This window comes from Trichosurus vulpecula, chromosome 5 (assembly GCF_011100635.1).
Source record: "Trichosurus vulpecula isolate mTriVul1 chromosome 5, mTriVul1.pri, whole genome shotgun sequence".
NCBI classification, from domain to species: Eukaryota; Metazoa; Chordata; class Mammalia; order Diprotodontia; family Phalangeridae; genus Trichosurus; species Trichosurus vulpecula.
Window position 1 is genome coordinate 7660684 of NC_050577.1, and position 20328 is coordinate 7681011.

The 20328-nt window shown below is 41.1% G+C and overlaps 1 protein-coding gene across 1 annotated transcript in view; it reads right to left on the minus strand.

Moving 5' to 3' along the window:
* Nucleotides 1-20328, minus strand: part of LOC118850186 (diacylglycerol kinase beta-like) — a 230445-nt gene that overhangs the window by 14497 nt on the left and 195620 nt on the right. The gene's annotated exons all lie outside the window — the stretch shown is intronic.

Here is a 20328-nt window from a genome sequence, read left to right on the forward strand (position 1 = left end):
TTTCTAACATGTGTAACGTGCTTCTTGCTAATGTTTTGTTGTAGCTTAGCATCATCACTGCGCACACACACCATTGAATCTGTTCTCCACACAGCTGTAAATAAAGATGCAAGGGGTCTGGGAATCATTTTTAGATGAACAGCTGGATTTCTCCTCTCTAAGTAGTGAGACAGAGTGTGACCCTCTGCACAGCTGACCTGGAGTGAGTCCGCTTGTAGTGCTCATGCCTCTCAGAGCTACTGAGTGCACATGAATCCCCCTGCCCTATGCTTGGATATTTGGGAATTTTCTAAAGCTCCATTTGCTTGCTAAAGACCAAAACAAATTCGGGGGGCGGAGCCAAGATGGCAGCTGGTAAGCAGGGACTAGAGTGAGCTCCATACCCGAGTCCCTCCAAAAACCTATAAAAAATGGCTCTGAACCAATTCTAGAACTGCAGAACCCACAGATCAGCAGAGGGAAGCAGGGCTCCAGCCCAGGACAGCCTGGATGGTCTCTGGGTGAGGTCTATCCCACATGGAGCTCGGAGCTGGGATCTGGGAATGGAGTGGAGCAGAGCCCAGCCTGAGCGGTGTGGACCATCCAGACCAGAAGCCGGGCGGAAGGGGCCCTAGCGCCCTGAATCAGTGAGCTGCGGCAGTTACAAGACTTCTCAACCCACAAACACCAAAGACTGCTGAGAAGGTTAGTGGGAAAAGCTGCGGGAGTGGAAGGAGTTCGCGGGTTCGGCTTCCAGCCCCGGGGGGCAGCAGAGGTGGGGCAGCTACAGCTGTTGTTACCTCTGGCTCCAGGCCCACCTGGTGGGAGGAATTAAGTGGCGGATCAGAGCAGGAGTGCAACAGCCTGCTGAAGATCTAAGCCCAGTCTGGACTGGGGGTTCTTGGGGAAGGAGTAGTGCGGGTCTGACAGAGCTGGCACCTCCCCCCCAAACATGGAACATAGAACTCGTTAGTCTACAAGCAGTCATACCCCACTGAAAAACTCAAGGGTCAAGTTAGTTGGTTGGGAATATAGCCAGGCAGTGAAAACGCGCCCAGATTCAGTCTCAGACTTTGGATTCTTTCTTTGGTGACAAAGAAGACCAAAACATACAGCCTAAAGAAGACAACAAAGTCATAGAGCCTACAACAAAAGCCTCCAAGAAAAACATGATCTGGCCCCAGGCCATAGAAGAACTCAAAAAGGATTTGGAAAAGCAAGTTAGAGAAGTAGAGGAAAAATTGGGAAGAGAAATGAGAAGGATGCAAGAAAACCATGAAAAACAAGTCAATGACTTGCTAAAGGAGACCCAAAAAAATACTGAAAAATACACTGAAGAAAACAACACCTTAAAAAACAGACTAACTCAAATGGCAAAAGAGCTCCAAAAAGCCAATGAGGAGAAGAATGCCTTGAAAGGCAGAATTAGCCAAATGGAAAAGGAGGTCCAAAAGACCACTGAAGAAAATACTACTTTAAAAATTAGATTGGAGCAAGTGGAAGCTAGTGACGTTATGAGAAATCAGGATATTATAAAACAGAACCAAAGGAATGAAAAAATGGAAGACAATGTGAAATATCTCCTTGGAAAAACCACTGACCTGGAAAATAGATCCAGGAGAGATAATTTAAAAATTATTGGACTACCTGAAAGCCATGATCAAAAAAAGAGCCTAGATGCCATCTTTCAAGAAATTATCAAGGAGAACTGCCCTGATATTCTAGAGCCACAGGGCAAAATAGAAATTGAAAGAATCCATAGATCGCCTCCTCAAATAGATCCCAAAAAGAAATCTCCTAGGAATATTGTCGCCAAATTCCAGAGCTCCCAGATCAAGGAGAAAATACTGCAAGCAGCCAGAAAGAAACAATTTGAGTATTGTGGAAACCCAATCAGAATAACCCAAGATCTGGCAGCTTCTACATTAAGAGATCGAAGGGCTTGGAATGCGATATTCCAGAGGTCAATGGAGCTAGGATTAAAACCTAGAATCACCTACCCAGCAAAACTGAATATCGTGTTCCAAGGCAAAATATGGATTTTCAATAAAATAGAGGACTTTCAAGCTTTCTCAGTGAAAATACCAGAGCTGAATAGGAAATTTGACTTTCAAACACAAGAATCAAGAGAAGCATGAAAAGGTAATCAAGAAACAGAAATTGCAAGGGACTTACTAAAGTTGAACTGTTTTGTTTACATTCCTACATGGAAAGATGAGACCTCAGTATTAGGGTAGTTGAAGGGAATATGCATAGATATATATGTTTATGTATATATATATAAGTGAACGTGAATGTATGTATATATCTATGTGTCTATGTATGTATGTGTATGTATGTGTGTGTATATATATATATATATATATATATACATGTTTTTATATATATATATATATATATGTAAAAGAGAGAGAGCAGACACAGGGTGAGTTGAAGATGAAGGGAAGATATCTAAAAGAAATAAAATGAAGTTAAGGGATGAGAGAGCAACATACTGAGAGAGGGAGATAGGGAGAGATAGAATGGGGTGGATTATCTCGCATAAAAGTGGCAAGAGGAAGCAGTTCTGTGGGAGAAGGGGAGAGGGCAGGTGAGGGGGGAATGAGTGAACATTGCTCTCATCAGATTTGGCCTGAGGGGGAATACCATACATACTCAGTTGGGTATCTTACCCCACAGGAAAGAAGAGGGAGGAAGATAAAAAAAAAATAAAAGGGGGGGGGATGATGGAGGGGAGGACAGATGGGGGTGGAGGTAATCAAAACAAACACTTTGGAAAGGGGACAGAGTCAAGGGAGAAAATTCAATAAAGCGGGATGGGTTGGGAAGGAGCAAAAAAACAAATATACATTTTTGCCTATGCATCCAGACTTCAGGAACACCTTGTATATTATATATTTATATTACTACAACATAAATATATTTATTATACATGTAAAAAAAAACAAAACAAACTCTATCAACAAGAATTTATAAGCACTTACTATGAGCCAGGCCCTGTACTCATATACTGGGGATATAAAGAGAGGAACACATATGGTAGCTGCCCTCAAGGAGCTGACATTCTTCTGGAGGACAAAACAGTCTAATATTGCACACAGACCATGTATACAGTATAAGTGGAAGATGGTCTTTGAAGTAAGACTAATGAATACTGTAGTCCAGATCCTTAGAGGAAATATTTATCAAATATTGGAGATCAGGTGGGAATATAGAACAGAGAAGAAAGTATTCTGAATGTTATGGTTCTCTGCCACTGAAATAACTGTTGCTCTGCCTTGTATATACACCCGTGTACCTTTTTGCCCCCATCAATAAAATGGATACTTCTTGAAGGAAGAGTCTGTGTGTGTGTGTGTGTGTGTGTGCTGTGTGTGTGTGGTGTGTGTGTGTGTGTGTGTGTGTGTGTCTGTCTGTCTTCTCTGTCTCCCTTTCTCTCATTTTCTAAAACAGATCTCAGTAAATGATATATCCTTAAATAAGTGCTTAACTGAATTGAACTGAATTGAGAATCAGATGGCCTGGGTTTGGATTCCGGCTCTGTTACTAAACTGTTTGAGCTTGCCAAGGTTACTAAACTATCTTGTGTATCATTTTTTCCATTTGTAAAATGAACACGTTGGACTAGATCACCTCCACGGTCCTGCCCAGATCCAAATACTATGAGCATTCAGAAAAATGAATTTTTTAGCTAGGACCAAAATATACTACTGGCAAACAAGTGAGGGGCTTAGGGATGAAACTGAGAAAGGGGAAAGAACCATGTCCTGTAATAAAAGATGATGAAGATGACTTTCCCCTTGGATCTGCCATTTTAGTAACTGGCACCTACTTCTATATCCAAGCCCTCATGTTGGGTAAAGAGGAAAGTTGATTACTGGGGGCATGTTCTGTGAACAAGGCAGATTTCATTTTGGCCAAAAGAAAAAGAAAGCCCAGAGAAGAATGTGCTTTAAATGAGAGACAGTATGGGAGGATGTCCAAAATAGAGGTTCCTGGGATGGCCAGGCTAAGCAGTTTTGACAGGGACGGTTTTAAAATCACCATCTTCCTTTAAGATCTCCACAACAGACAGGACAAGGAATTTCACAAAGGGATTCTTGATTCTGCCTCAAACTGAAATCTTGTCTCTCTTTCTGTCAGCTGCCAGGCTTTTTCTTTTGACAGAATAGATGCGGAAAGGTTGACATTAACCAAATTTCCAGATTCATACGAAATCTACCCTGGGTTTTGGCAGGAAAGTGAGGAAAATTCTTTAAAAGACATCAAGGAAGGAGCCCTCTACAAAGAGTTAATGGACAATGAAAACTAGCATTTATATCCTGGATAATATGGGAGAATTGTGTCTGCAAACCTACTAATAACATTGCATCCTTTGGCATGCTTAAATGATGGATCTAGAGACTGACTTCTTCACAATCTACCTGAGAGTCAAGGGTCCAACTTCTCTACTCTTTCTTCATCCATATACTTAGGGCTGGAAAGGACCTTTGAGCTTAGATAGCTTATACACAGAGGCACAGAAAATTCAGTGATTTGCCCAAGGTCACACAGAATACAAAGCATCCAAGTCACTGTGATTCTAACCTCTGCCTTCTTTACTGGCATTGATTCAGACATGGAAAGATTTCTATTCTGCTTATATTCCTTAGTTTGCGGTCCTGGTCATTCTTTCATCTCTCAGTGATCCCTGAGAAACACAGGCTACCTACTTGAATCCAGATGCTAGTATCTCCAGCATCTTAAGTTCTATCTACACTGGTAAAGTAAAGCCTCAGTTCTGGCATTTGGGTATATGATACTGTCTGCCATGAGAGCTCCATCTTCTCCAATGTTCTGGCAAGGAACGTGCTCTGTCTTGCCAGTGTAGAAATGGCATTAGACTAAGACTAATTGCTGGAAAGGCTGTTGAGAAAGGCTGGTACAAATAGTTCTACTTTTCACTGGGACTATTTAATACATTCAAATGGATTTTATTTCCAGTATTTAATAGAGATCAAAACATTTCCTCACTCACATTTCTACCATGAATGGATTTTATACAGGGTAGCTATTTCCTTTGGTTTGAACTCAAATAAAAAGAAAAAAACAATTCTGTCTAGACACACCATGTTTGTCCCTTGCGTAAGACGAGGTTTATTAAGCTTGAAATTGGGCTTCAGGAAGCCTCCTTTTATAGGACAAATGTCCTATTGAATAGGGCAACATCAGAGAGAAAACCCTTCTCTGTGTACTATGGATGACACAGTACATGGAAATCTGTCTGCCAATGACCATATCTAGAGAGAGGCTTAGTTAAAGAGAAGCAGTAGCTGGTGCTGCCCCCTGCTCATGCTGCCATCAGCTGCCCTGGTTCCCCAGTCTTGTCCTGGGGTCTCAGCTGACTATTTTCCCCTCAGTATTCTCACCACATATGCCAGCTTAGAGCAGCAACTGCTGGCATCTTTTGGTGGACCTCATCCCACCCAGTGGCAAAATCCAGAATCCAAAGAGGGCTTTTGCTATGAATAATTGGTCCTTGCTTATGCCAGCTTCTTATGCCAACACACTCCCCTCCAGCCCACTGAGAGCTGTAATCTCAATGTGAAATGCTTTTCAGGGGGCAGGGATAATATGCCATCATCTCCCGGCAGTCAGTTTTAGGCTGAGTCAAGCTGTCCAATATCGGTGTCTTCAGTGGTCATGTCAGCGTCATTGTTTTCTTTCCAGATTTTCCTTATCTACCATCCCCAGGGGCCAAAGAAAGACTATCTGGGATGGGCAGCCCAGAAGGACCCATGTCACCTCAGTGCACAGAAGAGAAATGCACGTGGAAGGGGAAGCCATGTGCATTGGTTGGCACTCATTCAGTTCACTGTAGCTGAAAAATCACTGTGAGGCTCTCTCGCCCATTAACACTGCGTTAATTATTGTCATTGTCTCGTCAGCTGCTTGTTTATGACAGCTCTGGGTGACAGGGATCGGGCTGTTCTGACAGGACCATCACCTGAGGAGGTTCATATTGGCATGAGATCTTGCTTCCCTTTACTCAGCGACATTCAGGGTATTAGTGCTTCATTAACTCCAAACAGAATAGTCAGCATTAGGTTAGATTTAAACATTTCAGATAATTGGCATAATGGTCCCTTTCCAGCATTAGAGTTAACCAGTTCACCATCTCAAAGGGAGACTATTCTGTCTTTGCTCAAAGAATTCTACTTCTTAGTTGTCAAACAGGGGCAGAGGGAAAATAACTTAAAATCAAGACAGGACTTTGCATTCTCCTGGGAGGAAATCAAGGCTGGTGGTTTTTCTTATGAGGTTGAAAAGGTAATCAATATTAAGGGAGGAATATAATTGATGTGCATACATTCGTGATGACAAAGGCCAAGTTTTGCTTTGAGAGTCAGCCAAGTATAGTGTGCTGAGAGCTTACTTTGGAGTCAGGAAGACCCAGGTTCAAGTTCTTTCCTTCCTGATACTAGTTGGGTTACCCCAGGTAAGAAAGTCATTTAACCTCTCAAATTCGAAGTCTACCTCCTAACTCTTTAATAATTCATAGACAAGCTTCTAATCAGCCTGATGAAGTAAATTATCATATGGCAAATTCCCTGCACCAATGGAATCACAAATGGAGACCAAAAGAATGGGGTGGGGAGGTTATGGAACATGGTTGTGTGTATATGTGTGTGTGTGTGTGCGCGCGCGCGCACGCGTGCGCGCACGTGTGTGTATGTACACCAGAATCTCAGTCTGAATGAAAGACTTGGTGTTCAGAATAAAGGTAGCGGGATATGGTACACAGAAAGAATTCTGGGTGTGCAGTCAAAGGGCTCAGCTCTCCCTCTTACCTCTTGGGCAACCTTGGGCAAGTGACTGAACCTTTCTAAAATTCAGTGGCCTCTTTCATCAAATGAGAATGTTGGACCAGGTGACATCTCTACGGTCTTTGCTAGATGGATAGCTGTGGGATAGAATCGCTTGATTTTTCCCCTATCTACAGAACAATGAGACTCTGGCATGCAGTCTGAGCGTCTCTCTTGTTCTTTTTCTTTACCCTCCATGAGCACACATATCATTCATTGGCAGGCTCCCTGGAGTTTGGCTGGGCTTCAGGACCAGATCTTTCCCTGGCCAACCAGAATTGAATCTGAATAAATGATCAATAGAGAGCTTTAATTTTTCTTTATCTTCTCTTCCTCTATTTCTCCTATAATATGTTTTCTATTGCGAACCATTTTATTATAAAAAAGGCCCCACTATCAGGCCTGTTAGTGATCCAATCAATTCATCTGCTTCCCTCCAGTTTTCAAGAGAACCTGCTGATCTTAGGGAAAGCTGATTCCAACTCACTCATCCAAAATTTGTTCATTGTCAACCAGAAAATGCACAGCTCCTGTCAAGATCTCTGAAATATTGACTTGGGATTCCTTTTTGGTTCACTATTAATCTTTTCTGTTGGCTCTGCCTTAGAAAGTATCTGTTCATGCAAGTGGTGAACATCACTAGCAAGCTCCTGAAGAACTGTGGGAATTGGGATGCCAAAGGTCCAGTCTGTCAGGAAGGGCAATGGCAGAGCTCATGCCTCCATAAGTGAATTCAACCACTGGGTACTTCAGGATCTCTTATGTAAAGAAACTATTGTATTATACTCATGAGACCATTAATCACATTTCCAGAAAAAATAAAAATAAAACAAATGATGGTCCTAGAAGCAAGCGAAGAATTCTCATAGCAATTAAAAAGGTCATGCATATTCCTCTGGATGAAAGGCAGTGACCTATTCTTGGATAAAAGAAGGGATTAGAGAGCTCTATGTAAGACTGAGAAGAAGTCAGTAATACACATACTTGGTTATGTGTTTGAAGGCCACCAGAAAAACCCTACTGCTTTCTAAATAAATAAATAAAACTAAGAATGGGGACAGCAAGCTTTCACTTGACTGAATTGTCATTTCTATGACTGGCCTGTTTCTTTCATTTTTACTACCAAAGCAGTAACAGCTGAGGGATGAGCTATAGGGGTTGGCAACTTGTATAAGCTCGGCCAGAAAGATGGCCTCCATATGCAGGGGCATTACTGGATCACAGACCTCAATGGTGGGTGACCCTGCTAATTGATCCATTCCTGTGTTTAGTCACATCTTTTCAAACTGTAGGGTGAATCCAAGGGTATGTTTGGAAGTTCCCTCATTACTTAATAAAAATTCAACATCTCTCTCAATTTACAAACTTTACTCAGACCTTCTACTCCAGTTCAGCAACTGTCAATCGAGCTAGCAAGAAAGTAAGCATTTATTATTTAATAGTTGCCAGGTGTGTGCTTGTGGTGCTAAGCAAGAGGGATAGTAACACAAAGAAAAAGAAAAAAATGGCTCCTTCTCATGGCAGAGGGCAGGGCATACAAGGGGACTTTGGAATTTCTGCTTTGTGTGTTTTAAAATGCATATACAATATGAATACAGTCAGGAATGCATATCGCACAAATAAGTGTACATATATTGGGAGTGAATCACATCGTTACTGATTAAGGATGCACAATTGAAAACGTCCTGGAAAGTTTTATTTTGCAACTATATTCTCCCTTTTACTTCGTTTTCTGTTGGCGCACTTTCCTCCCATTAGACAGGAGGTTCTCTAGGAAAGGCTCTGGAAATCCTTCACTCTCCAAATTCTCGGTGTTGAGCACAGTATCTTACATCTCCTAATTAGATTGACTGAGAATGAGTGAAAAGAAGGAATCCTGGGAAGATCCTTGGGAGGAGGAGGGGGAAGAGGAGGAGAAGGAGGAAGAGAAGTGGCAGCAACAGCACCAGCAGCAGCAGTAGTAGTGGTGGTGGTGGTGGCTTGGGTAGTAGTAACAGCAACAGCTAGTAGCTAATATTTTTAAGGTGCTTTAAGGTTTGTAAAGCAATATGAATACACATATACACATACACACATTTTTATTCCCATTTTACTGATGACAAAACTGAGACTGAATGAGGTTAGGTGACATGTCCAGAGTCACAGAGCACCGTTTTAGGCAGGATTTGAACTTAAGTCTTCATAATTCCACATACAGCTCTCTATGTACTGTACAATGTAGCTGCTTATACCATCCCACAGGTTACAGTGTTTTCCTCACAATAACTTCATGGGGTAAATGGTGAACATATTTTGAGATTCTTTTTATCTCCATTTTATAGATGAGAACACTGAAGCTCAAAGGTTATTTAGCTGAAAACTGGACATTTAGCTGGAACTCTGCCCCAGATTGGCATGAACTGTTCTCTATTTATTTGCCATTATTCTATTTGTACTTATTTTGTCCACATGCACTTGTTGAATCCCTGGGAGAATGTGAGCTCTTCAGGAGCAGGGTTGGCTCCTGGCACAGGCCTGCTCACAAGAGGGGCTTAATAAATACCTGTTCCTTTTTTTTTTTAAATCATGTTCCTTCTTATAAGGCATTTTTATCTTATAAGGAGTTTTTAAAAAGTAAGAGGGGGAATTTCAAATAACAGAGAATATAGAATTTGACATTACAAGAAAAAAAATGAGACTTCCATGGTTTTATCATTTGATTTCTGGGAAGGGGGAGAGAGAGAGAGAGAGAGAGAGAGAGAGAGAGAGAGAGAGAGAGAGAGAGAGAGTGTTTCTGCAATGTTGGTAACTGAGAATATCACAGTGTAACCACCAAATTACTTTTAAACCTGGATAAAGAAAGAAATCAAGGAAGCAGGCAGTAGCAGAGAGGGGTTGATTTCATGGAGTTTGTTCCTGAGTACCATCTCTCTCACACCCTCACCCTCTATTGTTATTCAAAGTATATGCAAAGTGACAACTGGGCACTCAGCAGGCGCTGGGGGGGATGGGGGTGTCGGGGCAGGCTGGACTGAGTCTGGCAGGGAGCTCCTCCGGGTCCCAGACTGGGAGGTATGGAGGGAGGGAGTTCCAAGCTTGGTAGATAGCCTGGGTGTCATTTACGGGGAGCTGCAAGGAGAGCAGCCTGTCTAGAAAGTAGAATGTGTGAGGGGGAATGATGTGAAATCAGCCTGGGAAGAGGGGCTGGAGCCAGACTGTGAATGACTTTAAATTCCAAACAGGGGAGATTGTGTTTTATCCTAAAGGCACCTTGGACCCACCAAAAATTCCTGAGAAGACATCACTGGAGAAAAAAAAAAAAAACTAGGAACCCAGCTGAGAACGAGAAAATCCATTACTCCATGACATTCCCATCTGAGTGATTGTGCTGTTCTCCACCCTCCCCACAGCTGTGGCCCCTGGTGGTGCCCATTATTAGTCCCTGCTCCTTGGCTCAGGTACACCCTCAGGACACCATGATAATGCACGCGGGGGCCAACGCCATCCTTAGCGCCCCAATGCTTCATTGGCATTGTGGACTTCTGAGGATGATAATGAAGTTGCGTAGTAAGAGTTCCATAGCATTTTAAGGTCATAAACATACGTGTGTATTAAATATGTACATATAGATATACACATAAATACATACATATGTAGATAGACAATCTCATTTGAGCCGTCAAACAACCTTGTGATGAAGGTGGCACAAGAGATAGAGGTCTATTTATTTAACTTCATGCAGAGCCAGAAAGTTCCATAGACACCAAGGCACAAGAAAGATTGTTGACAATCATGACAAAGGCTTCAGTTTAAAAAATGGGGGGACAAGGAATAAGGAGACCTCGGGCTTAGTGTGGGCTCTCCATTAATTAGCTGGGTGATTTTGGACAAGGATAGAGCTTCTCCAGGACTTGGTTTGTCAATCTGCCATGCCAGGAAGTTGGGTTACATCAAAGACTCCTGACGTTTTTCTGTGTCCTGGATCCCGTTGTCAGTCTGCTGAAGTCTGTGGACCCCTCCTCCAGAATAACGGTTTTTTAAATAATTAAAGGAAATGCCAAGCTTTAGACAGAGGTTAGTGAAAATAAAGATGCATTTTTCCCCATCCAAGTTCATAGACCCTCTAAGTCTACCCCAAAGATCCCTTGAGGGTCCATAAACTCCAGGTTAAAAACCCTGGATGAGATGATCTCAAAGCTTAAGTCTAGTTCAATTATTTTGGGGATTCTTGTTTGCTATTCTAATAAATAGACAGCCTTTTTGATATTTCAACTATGTTTTATTAATTTAGTATTTAACATAAATAAAACTAACTCAACTTTCCTAAGGGGCAGTGAAGTGGTGCAGTACATAGAGCACTGGGGTCTGGAGTCAGGGAGATCTCTGTCTCTATAGCAATGGGACCAAGCTCATGGACTTATGCTTTGATACAACTCTCAACATACAGAGGAATTCAATAGAAAAAAAGCAGATCCATCAAGTTAAGCTTCAACCATGGGGGCAATGTCCCCCATGGGAGTAGAGGTAGGCTTCCCAGAGTATGTGATAATATAGCAGTATATATGTATATGTGTGTATGCATGTATATATGTATATATATAATATATACACACAGTATATGTGTTACATGCATGCATACATACTGTTATTTCTATCTAACATTTTATTATATATAATAAAATATTTTATCATGTATATTACTGCTTGGCATTTAAACACAACATCCATATGATTACAATAACATGTATTTAACATGTTATATATGTCACATGCACATGTATGTATATGTTGTGGTTATATCATGCATATATGCACGCATATGTACATACAGCTATCTTATCTATATAGTATATAAACAAACACAATAACACTTGAAGTGTCTGAACCTCAGGAAGATTCCCTGTCAAATACTGACATGAAATCAAAGGTCACGATGGTGATGATGATGATGACGATGATGATGATGATGATAGCAGTTGACATTTACCTAACTCTTTAACACTTGCACAGAACTTCCTATATATTGTCTCCTCTGATCCTCACAACAACCCTGTGCTTTTTGTGATGCTATTATTCCCATTTTACTGGTGAATAAATTGAGGCAGATAGTGTGAATGGATGCCTCTCTCTGTGGGAAGCCACCCTTTTCTTTATTCTCATTGTGCTTTGTCTTTTTTTCAGTTGTGTCTGACTCTTCAAGACCCCATTTGGGGTTTTCGTGGCAGAGATGCTGGGAAGTTTTGCCATTTCCTTCTGCAGCAGATGAGGAAACTGAGGCAAACAGGGTTAAGTGACTTGTCCAGGGTTACACAGCTAGTAGGTATCTGAGGCTGAATTTGAACTCATGAAGATGAGTCTTTCTGACTCCTGGTCCAGCACTCTATCTAACATGCCCCCTAGCTACCCCATAACTCTCAGCGATTTTCTAAGGATGCTCCTTCCCCCTTTCAAAATGGTATTTGTAATTCACTGAGTATTTTTAAGTAAGATAAACAAATGGTGTAAAGTGGGTGACTTCCCCCTTTATGTTTAGGAGTTGATCTCAGGCACTCCCATTGGGACTGTGTGGAATTCTGTCTCAAATTTTCCCTTTTTTCTATTCTATTCTAGATAGCGAAAATTCTTGACTAGACAAATATTAGAAAGTTGAAATATTCCTAAAATAGAGTCAGCTATTATGAATCTCTTGGTTTTTTGGCTACCATCTCACCCTTAGAGAATACAGCTAGACTTTTATAAACAGGGAAAAAGGCAAACAAAAATCTTTATCAGTCATTTTTTTAATTAACAAATATCGGTTTTTTCCTCTATTGGAAAATAAACAAACAAAACAATACCAAAAGCCCTCTTATAACAAGTTTGCAAACTCAAGTAAAGCCAAGTCCAGCAGTGGCCATGTCTAAAAAGTTTATTGCCTCTCTTCTCTCAAGTCTGTCACTTCTCTATCATGGTGAATGTAGCATATGTCACCATTGGTCTTCTGGAATTGTGATTAGTCTTTGGATTGATTAATGGTCTTAAATCTCTCAAAAATTATTTCTCTTTATAATTTTGCTATATAAATTGTTCTCCTGGATTCTGTTCACTTCCTCTTGCATGAATTCATACAAATCTTCTTATGTTTCTCTGAAACTTCCCTTTTCATTACTTCTTGCAATAAAGTAGCCTCCTTCCATTGCATTCATATGCCATAGTTTGTTTAGCTAAGCTATTCCTCAATGAACACCTAGTTTGTAACTCTTTGATACCACAAGAAGAATCCTATAAACATTTTTGTACATATATGTCCTTTTTTTCTTTTATTTTTTGTGTCTTTTTGGCAGTACCCTAATGGAGAGTACTTTCAGGTCTAAGGGTATATACAGGTTAGTATGTTTGAGGATATAGGTCTCAACTGTTTTCCCAAGTGACTGTAGCATGGATTGCCAATATATTAAAGGAAAGGGAAAGAACAAAAGAAAGGGGGGAGTTAAAAGGGAAAAGGAAGATGGAGAGAAAGGAAAGAGAAAAGAGAAAGAAAAGGGGAGTAGTGGTAAAAAGGAAAGGAAAAGGGAAAAGTTATGAAAGAGAACAATAAGAAGGGAAACATTTGTTACCCCACATCTCATAGGATACCTTTTTATATGACAGATGCAAAGCACTTTCCAAAATGTGAAGGGCTGCATACATGAGTCATAATTACTAGCTAAGAAAAGCCTACATCATAAAGAACAGGGGAGGAAGGGAGGGAGAGAGAGAGGGAGGGGGAGGGGGAGAAAGAGAGGGAGAGGGAGAAGGAGAGGGAGAAGGAGAAGGAAAGGGAGAGGGAGAGGGAGAGAGCACACTGAATGCTGTTACTACTTCCAAACAGAATTACAATACATCTTTCCATGCTGATATTAAATATCTAACCATGTTTCCATTACAAACTGTTCTGTTAGGGGTTTCTAACTGGACCATAAAAAGTCACTTGAGGCATACATGAGGACTGCAAAGGAGCCATTACGGCATCTGGGGGAAAGAATAAGTGTATTTATAGTGTGCATATAAATGAAATATTGATATACTGTGTTTATATACTTTTAAATGTCTTTGGGAAAACAAATCTCCTTTATCAATTTGTTGAATCTTATTACCCACCTCAGTTCCATTAACCTAAAAGGGAAAATAAAATTAAATTCAGTGTCCTTTCCACTGTTTCTAAATATGATGAATCTAGTGGCCACAAAAGATAACAGCACTTTCATGGTTTACTGGCATGGTCTTAGAACACAAAGAGGCTATGGCAAATTCTCATCAAGAGAACAAACACATGTTTATTTATTCTAAAATGTGTGTATTTTCAATGGTGAATTCCTATACCCCGAAGGATATGTGAATCAAAAGGCTAGCATTTCAAGGAAAGAAAAACTTTATTGAACTGGTCATGATGTTACACAGGGGACCCTAAGGGAGCATTGGATCTAGCTCGGGGTGGGGGGAATGGAAAACAAATATCTGGGCCCTTTGGTAAAAAAGGATTTGAGGGTCTTGCACCCCAACCCGCCAAATATTATGGAAAGGTCCGTTAAAGTAGATTAGCAACTAAGGCTGGAAGACTAACCTATTCTAGAGACCTTCAAAGAAGAGGCCATACCCTTTGGCATACCCTTTCCTTCCAGGAAGTGGGGACTCTGATCTTTTTTTCTTGGACTATTCACCTATATAGAATCTGGCAGAATTCTATTCTATATTAGTTGCAAGGGGAGAAAAAGCAAAGAGAGAAAAAGAGAAAGAGGAAGAAGGATGAGGAAGGAGGACGAGGGAGAAGGAAGAGGGAGGAAAAGGAGGAGAAAGAAAAAAATATTGTAAGTATTTCTATGCCAGCTACAGATTAGTTTATTCTGTGGATTTTCTCTTCCCATCTATAATCTTTCCCAGCTCTTCTGAATTGAAAAAATGTTTCTCATTTAGTAATACTGAGTGGCCTGGTGTCATCTCTCATACCTTGAGGGGCCTCCATAAATTTGCTGTGTCTCTGGCAGTCAGTGCCAGAAGATCTAAAGAGAAGGCATTTTCTTCTTTCTTTCTCCAAAAGGAGAGGATTTTCGTCATCAGTCGGAATGCTTTTGGCTAACAGGTTGCCATACTGGTCCAGTCTACTCTGAATTTCTGTGAGAGATGAATTTTTCCTTAAAACTCCCTCTCAGAAAGAATAATGCTATTTAGCTTTTGAGATAGGCAATGGAATATTAATTACATGAAAACTAATAAAAATATTTGACATTTAAGAAGTTTAAAACTGCATTATGTCTCTTAGGAATTTTAGCCCACTTAAATATCATCTGGCCCATAATTAGTACACAAGAGCTAATGAATCCAGGTACATATAAATTTTTGATTTAACTGTCCAATTACTCCTTAGTAGTTCATAAAATTGGTCTTTAAGCACATTTGGGAAGTTTTAGTAACAACCGCATATCTATTTAGCTTCCTAACTTATTAGATAATGAAGTAGGGTCTCATGCTCGAATTCATAATGGGAAAATATGCCATAAGTGAAATAATCATTTTCTTCATAAGTGAGTAAAGTATATATTTTACCTGTTTAAAACTATATTAATGACCATAACTTTTAGCTTTATACGCACAATCATGGGACTGGACCAGATGACCTGCGGCATCTCTTGAAACTGCAAATGCTATAGTTGTATCAATCAGTAGATCAACCAGCATTTATTAAGCACCAACTGTGTGCCAGATATGAAGCCAAATGTTGCACGCAAGTACAAATAGTGAGATAGCCCCTGTCTTCAAGGCTCTTCCATTCTAATGAATATGAATGACGTTATTAGGACAGATCCATTGGATGCAGTTCATTTAAAGTATTTATAACCTTGTCAATCATTCACAACATACTAAGAAAAAAGCAAATCCAGGGGCTACCAGCTTTTGTGTGCTGATCTTAAAAAAAGATCCCAGGCTGCCCTGGACACTGGCAAATTGGGTCCTCTGTGGACAAGCTGGGAAAATGACCTCCAGAAATAATTGTTTTAGATCAATTCAGTCAATAGGGAGTATCACAGACTGAGACCCAGAAGGGGTCCTTTAATTCACTTTTCCTCTCTTCAGTTTGTAGATTTAATTTGATTCAATTCAACCATCATTTATTAAGCAGCTTATTCTATATCAGAAACAGATATAGAAAACAGTACCTGTCTTCAAATAGCTTCCACTCTTCCTGCTGTGTGTATGAGAGAGAGAGAGAGAGAGAGAGAGAGAGAGAGAGAGAGAGAGAGAGAGAGAGTGAGGGAGGGAGGGAGAGAGGGAGAGAGAGAGAGAGAGAGAGAGAGGGAGAGGGAGAGGGAGAGAGGGAGGGAGGGAGAGAAAGAGAGAGAGTGTGTATCTTGTATCTGGGAAGGGGTAGGTTACAGATAAGGGAATTGGGCAGAGAAGCAACTCACTTGGTGTGGGTAGGAGGAACAGAGATAGGAAAGCTGAGGACCTGAGAGGTTACAGGCCATGCCCTGCCTCATGAAGGCAGCAGAGATCAGACTGAGATTCACTTTTGTATTCTCTTTCAATTATGCTATGCTATTTCATTAAGTGACTATCACCTTGGCTACAGCTTGGCACCAATGACTGGCCACAGGACCCACCAAGGAATGGTGATTTGGAAATGGACTCTAGGTATGACGTCTGAGCTTCAGCCAGGCTAAGGCCATGGAACTGGCCACCAGACGATCGCTACAAGACCATTCTGCTCCAGCATTGCAAGACTGAGGGGACTGTTCCAGACTAGAGAAGTTCAGGAATAAATGTGAAAAGGGAAGAAATCAAGGAATAGTAAGTTGTCCAATCTGACTATAGAAAATGGTACATATAGGGGAATATTTAGACCTTAGGGCAAAACTGGGTAGGAGAACCTTGAATGCCAACATAAGGAATTTGGATTCTTTGCTCTACCCATAAAACCTCTGGCTTCAATGAATCATCCTGTAAAGCTTGCCAATCACTTTCCTCCCAACAGTTTTTAGGTAATACCCATGGTAGTGTTGTCTCATTTGGCAAATTAAAAAAAAATGAGGTTTGTGGGCTTCAGGGAGGTGGCCATGGGCACTTGGCTGAGTTCCTGAAGTTGGATTCCAATCTATTACTCCCGACTCCCAGTGCCATGAGTTCACTGGTCACTGCTGCCTCTCTGCCCAGACTGGGAAACCACTGACACGTGACTCAGCTCTCGGGACACTCATTGCCCAATAACCAATGAATTCATCCCTTCACTGTTAAAGGTCTTGAACCATATGGATGCATCTACACACACACACACACACACACACACACACACACACACACACACACACATTTGCATAAAGGCACGTAGGTAGGTTGGTGTATATTTGTGAATCTCGAGCCAACTGAACCAGCTAGTGTTGACCGACTATAGAGTTTTCATCGTGAGCATTTACACCTTGGTGATGGGCAAAGGCATAAATCAACCAGGGCTTGATTTATGGTCTTATTGATTTCTAAACTTAAGAAAATGATGGAGAGAATATTAATAAAGCAAATTAAAATGAAAAGTATGTCGTACATACATTTGGGGGGCAGTTAGTTGTTAAAAATTTACCAGCACACCAATGTACTTACGTAGACATACATGTACATGTCCAGAAGAAGAAAGAAGAAAACTTGAGAGGGTTAACTGCATGTGGCCTCATGGGCAGCAGCTGTCAACACCAAGAACAGACTGACACAGAAGAGGAATGACAAGAAAGAATCTGAATTTTATCTGATGTAAAATACAAATCATTTGGATTTGATCTAATATGTCACCGAAAAATCATGAAGCACTGAGTGAAGTGTCAGGACTTGGCCCTTATCATTTCCAGGTCACAAAAAATGGATCTCTCCTTAAGACACTGGAAGTTCAAAGTAAATGATGTGACCTGAGTCTCCCATTTGGAGTCATCCATGGCCAGGCAGCTACACATGTGCAGGTATATGGCCATAGAGTCACATCTGTGCAGGTGTAGAGTTCTTGGCACACTTTCCTGCCACAGTGACATGGCCATATAATATACTGAGAGACAGATCACAGACATAGGCAACAGGAAGGATATCAGAACTATATTTGGCTGTCATTTAGAAGGAAATCTGACGGTGATCCTTTCTTCCCTTCCTTGGATCTCTACTGTTCTCTTCTGCCTATAGCAGGGAGATTCTTTTGTAGTATTTTGGCCTTGGTGTTGGAATGAAGACGCAGGAACCATGGTTCTAACCTGGCTTTGCATAAATGAATGGTCGCACAGCCTTGAGCAATCTCTACACCTGTATAAGCCTCAGTGTGTCCATCTGTAAAACGAGCAGGTCAGATTTCTGGTGGTATTTCTAAAACGGCATGATCAACATGTTCAAGCAAGGATTTAAATAGAACAAACAAATGCACTTTAACAGGGCATGAGATTATTCATTTAGTCCTGATGGGACCTCAGAGGGCGAAAGTCCCAGAGTCTTATTGGGCAACTTGCTTTTAGATACTGTCCTATCAACAACAGGCTTGATATCATTTTTGAGCTTATTAAGGTGCCTTTCCTGTTAGTTCTTTAAAATAACTCTTTGGCCCAGTGTTGCTTGGGGAAAGTTGGACCGCTATACGGTTGATCATTAGGGAATATAGTTGTACTTCTGAGTCAGTCAGCCTACATGTACTTAGTGAGAGTCAGGACTGAAAGAGATGGCTAAAAAATAAGCCTCCGTTTGTGTTCTGTTCAAATATAATCTTGAGATTAGAGGCGTAACGCACACAAGCTTCTCCAGTGGCCAAGACAGCCACCACGGTTTGGACATATCGGCCTCCTTTGGAAAGGTCCATTAAACTAAAAGCGATAATCTCATCATCAGTATTAGATCTCAGGTCATTGAAATAGAACCCAGTGGCTGGATCAATATCTCCTGCTTTGAAAATAAGCATTTCAGTTTTGCTTTCGAGTTGATGGAACAGCAGGAGAGAGAAGACAATGACCCACTGGCAGCATCCCTTGTATGTCATTGACATTATCTCGTAATCAGCCTCACGGTAAATATGACTCCAAGTGTCTGTGGTGCCTAATCAGCAGAGCCCCATGTCAGCAGAGATTAATAAAAAAGATGCAAGGAAGAAACACTTTTAGACTACTCAAGGCCAAGACTATCATTAACACTTTGGGGGCACTTTCTCCCCCAACGAACAACGCCATCCAGTTTAGTTTTCAGTTCTATGGTATTGTTATCACTCTTGAGTTGCTTCAGGTACGTCTGACTCCTCATCACCCAGGGGGTTTATGGGCAGAGATACTGGAGTAGTTTGCCATTTCCTTCTCTAGCTCATATCACAGATGAAGAAACTGAGGCAAACAGGGTTAAATGACTTGCCTAGGGTCACACAGCTAGTAAGTGTCTAAGGGCAGATTTGAACTCAGGAGGGTGAGTCTTCCTGATTCCAAGCCCAATGCTCTATCTACTGTGCCTAGCTGCCCCCAAACTCCAGTAATCATGAGAGAAATGCCCACAATACTGGGATGATATTCAGAATGATATTTTACCAAATTAAATCTGACTTTGAATTTTTGTTTTGGGGTGTGTGTGTGTGTGTGTGTGTGTGTGTGTGTGTGTGTTTCAAACAGAAATCATCTGTAACAGAGTAGGAGCAGTTAAACATGGAGGATGTTTGAATACTATGTCTTTTGGTCAGAAAGCACATCAGAGGATCCCCGCTGCCTCTTCTAACAGCAGCTTCAGTAGAATAGGAAGGTGGAGATGGCCAGCAGGTGACAAACTCTGAGGACAAAGGGGGGTGTCATGTGGAAGAGGGATGGGACGGGAGGTGTTTGAAAGGGTTGAAATGCGTAGGTAGGGTGGGCTGCGGTTGGCGATGCTCACTCTAAAGATTGGAACTGACCATAGTACCGAATCGCTGACTAACACTCAGCTTACAATCCACTAGCAGGCAGCTATGTGGCGTAGGAGCTGGAGCATAGGACTTGTTGCCAAGAAGACACGAATTCAAATCCTGCCTCCAACACTTTCTAGCTGTGTGACTCCTGGCAAGTAATCAAGTCACTGTTATTTTCTTTCTGTTTTGTTATCTGTACATAGGGGATAAAAAGTACATCTTCCTCCCAGGGTTGGTGCGAGAATCAAATGACATTAGACATAACTCTGTCTGTGTGTGTGTATCTATCCATCTATCTATATCTATCATGCTGTGCAAAACTCAAAAGTGTTCTACACATTAGCTATTATGATTATTAGTATTATAACGCTCATCTTTTTCAAACAAACTGCTGCTTAACTCAATCAATAAACATTTATTAATCACCTATTATATTGTAGGCACTATGCTATACACTAAGATAACTGTATCTTCCCCATCTTGTAAATATGAAGGTGATTTCTTGAATCCAAGTACAAAACTTTACATTGATCACCATTCAGTTTCATTCTCTTGGATTCCATGCACTGTTCTAGCTCACTAGTTCCTTTCGGCATCCTGCCCACCAACTACTTTAGACTCCATCAAACCACC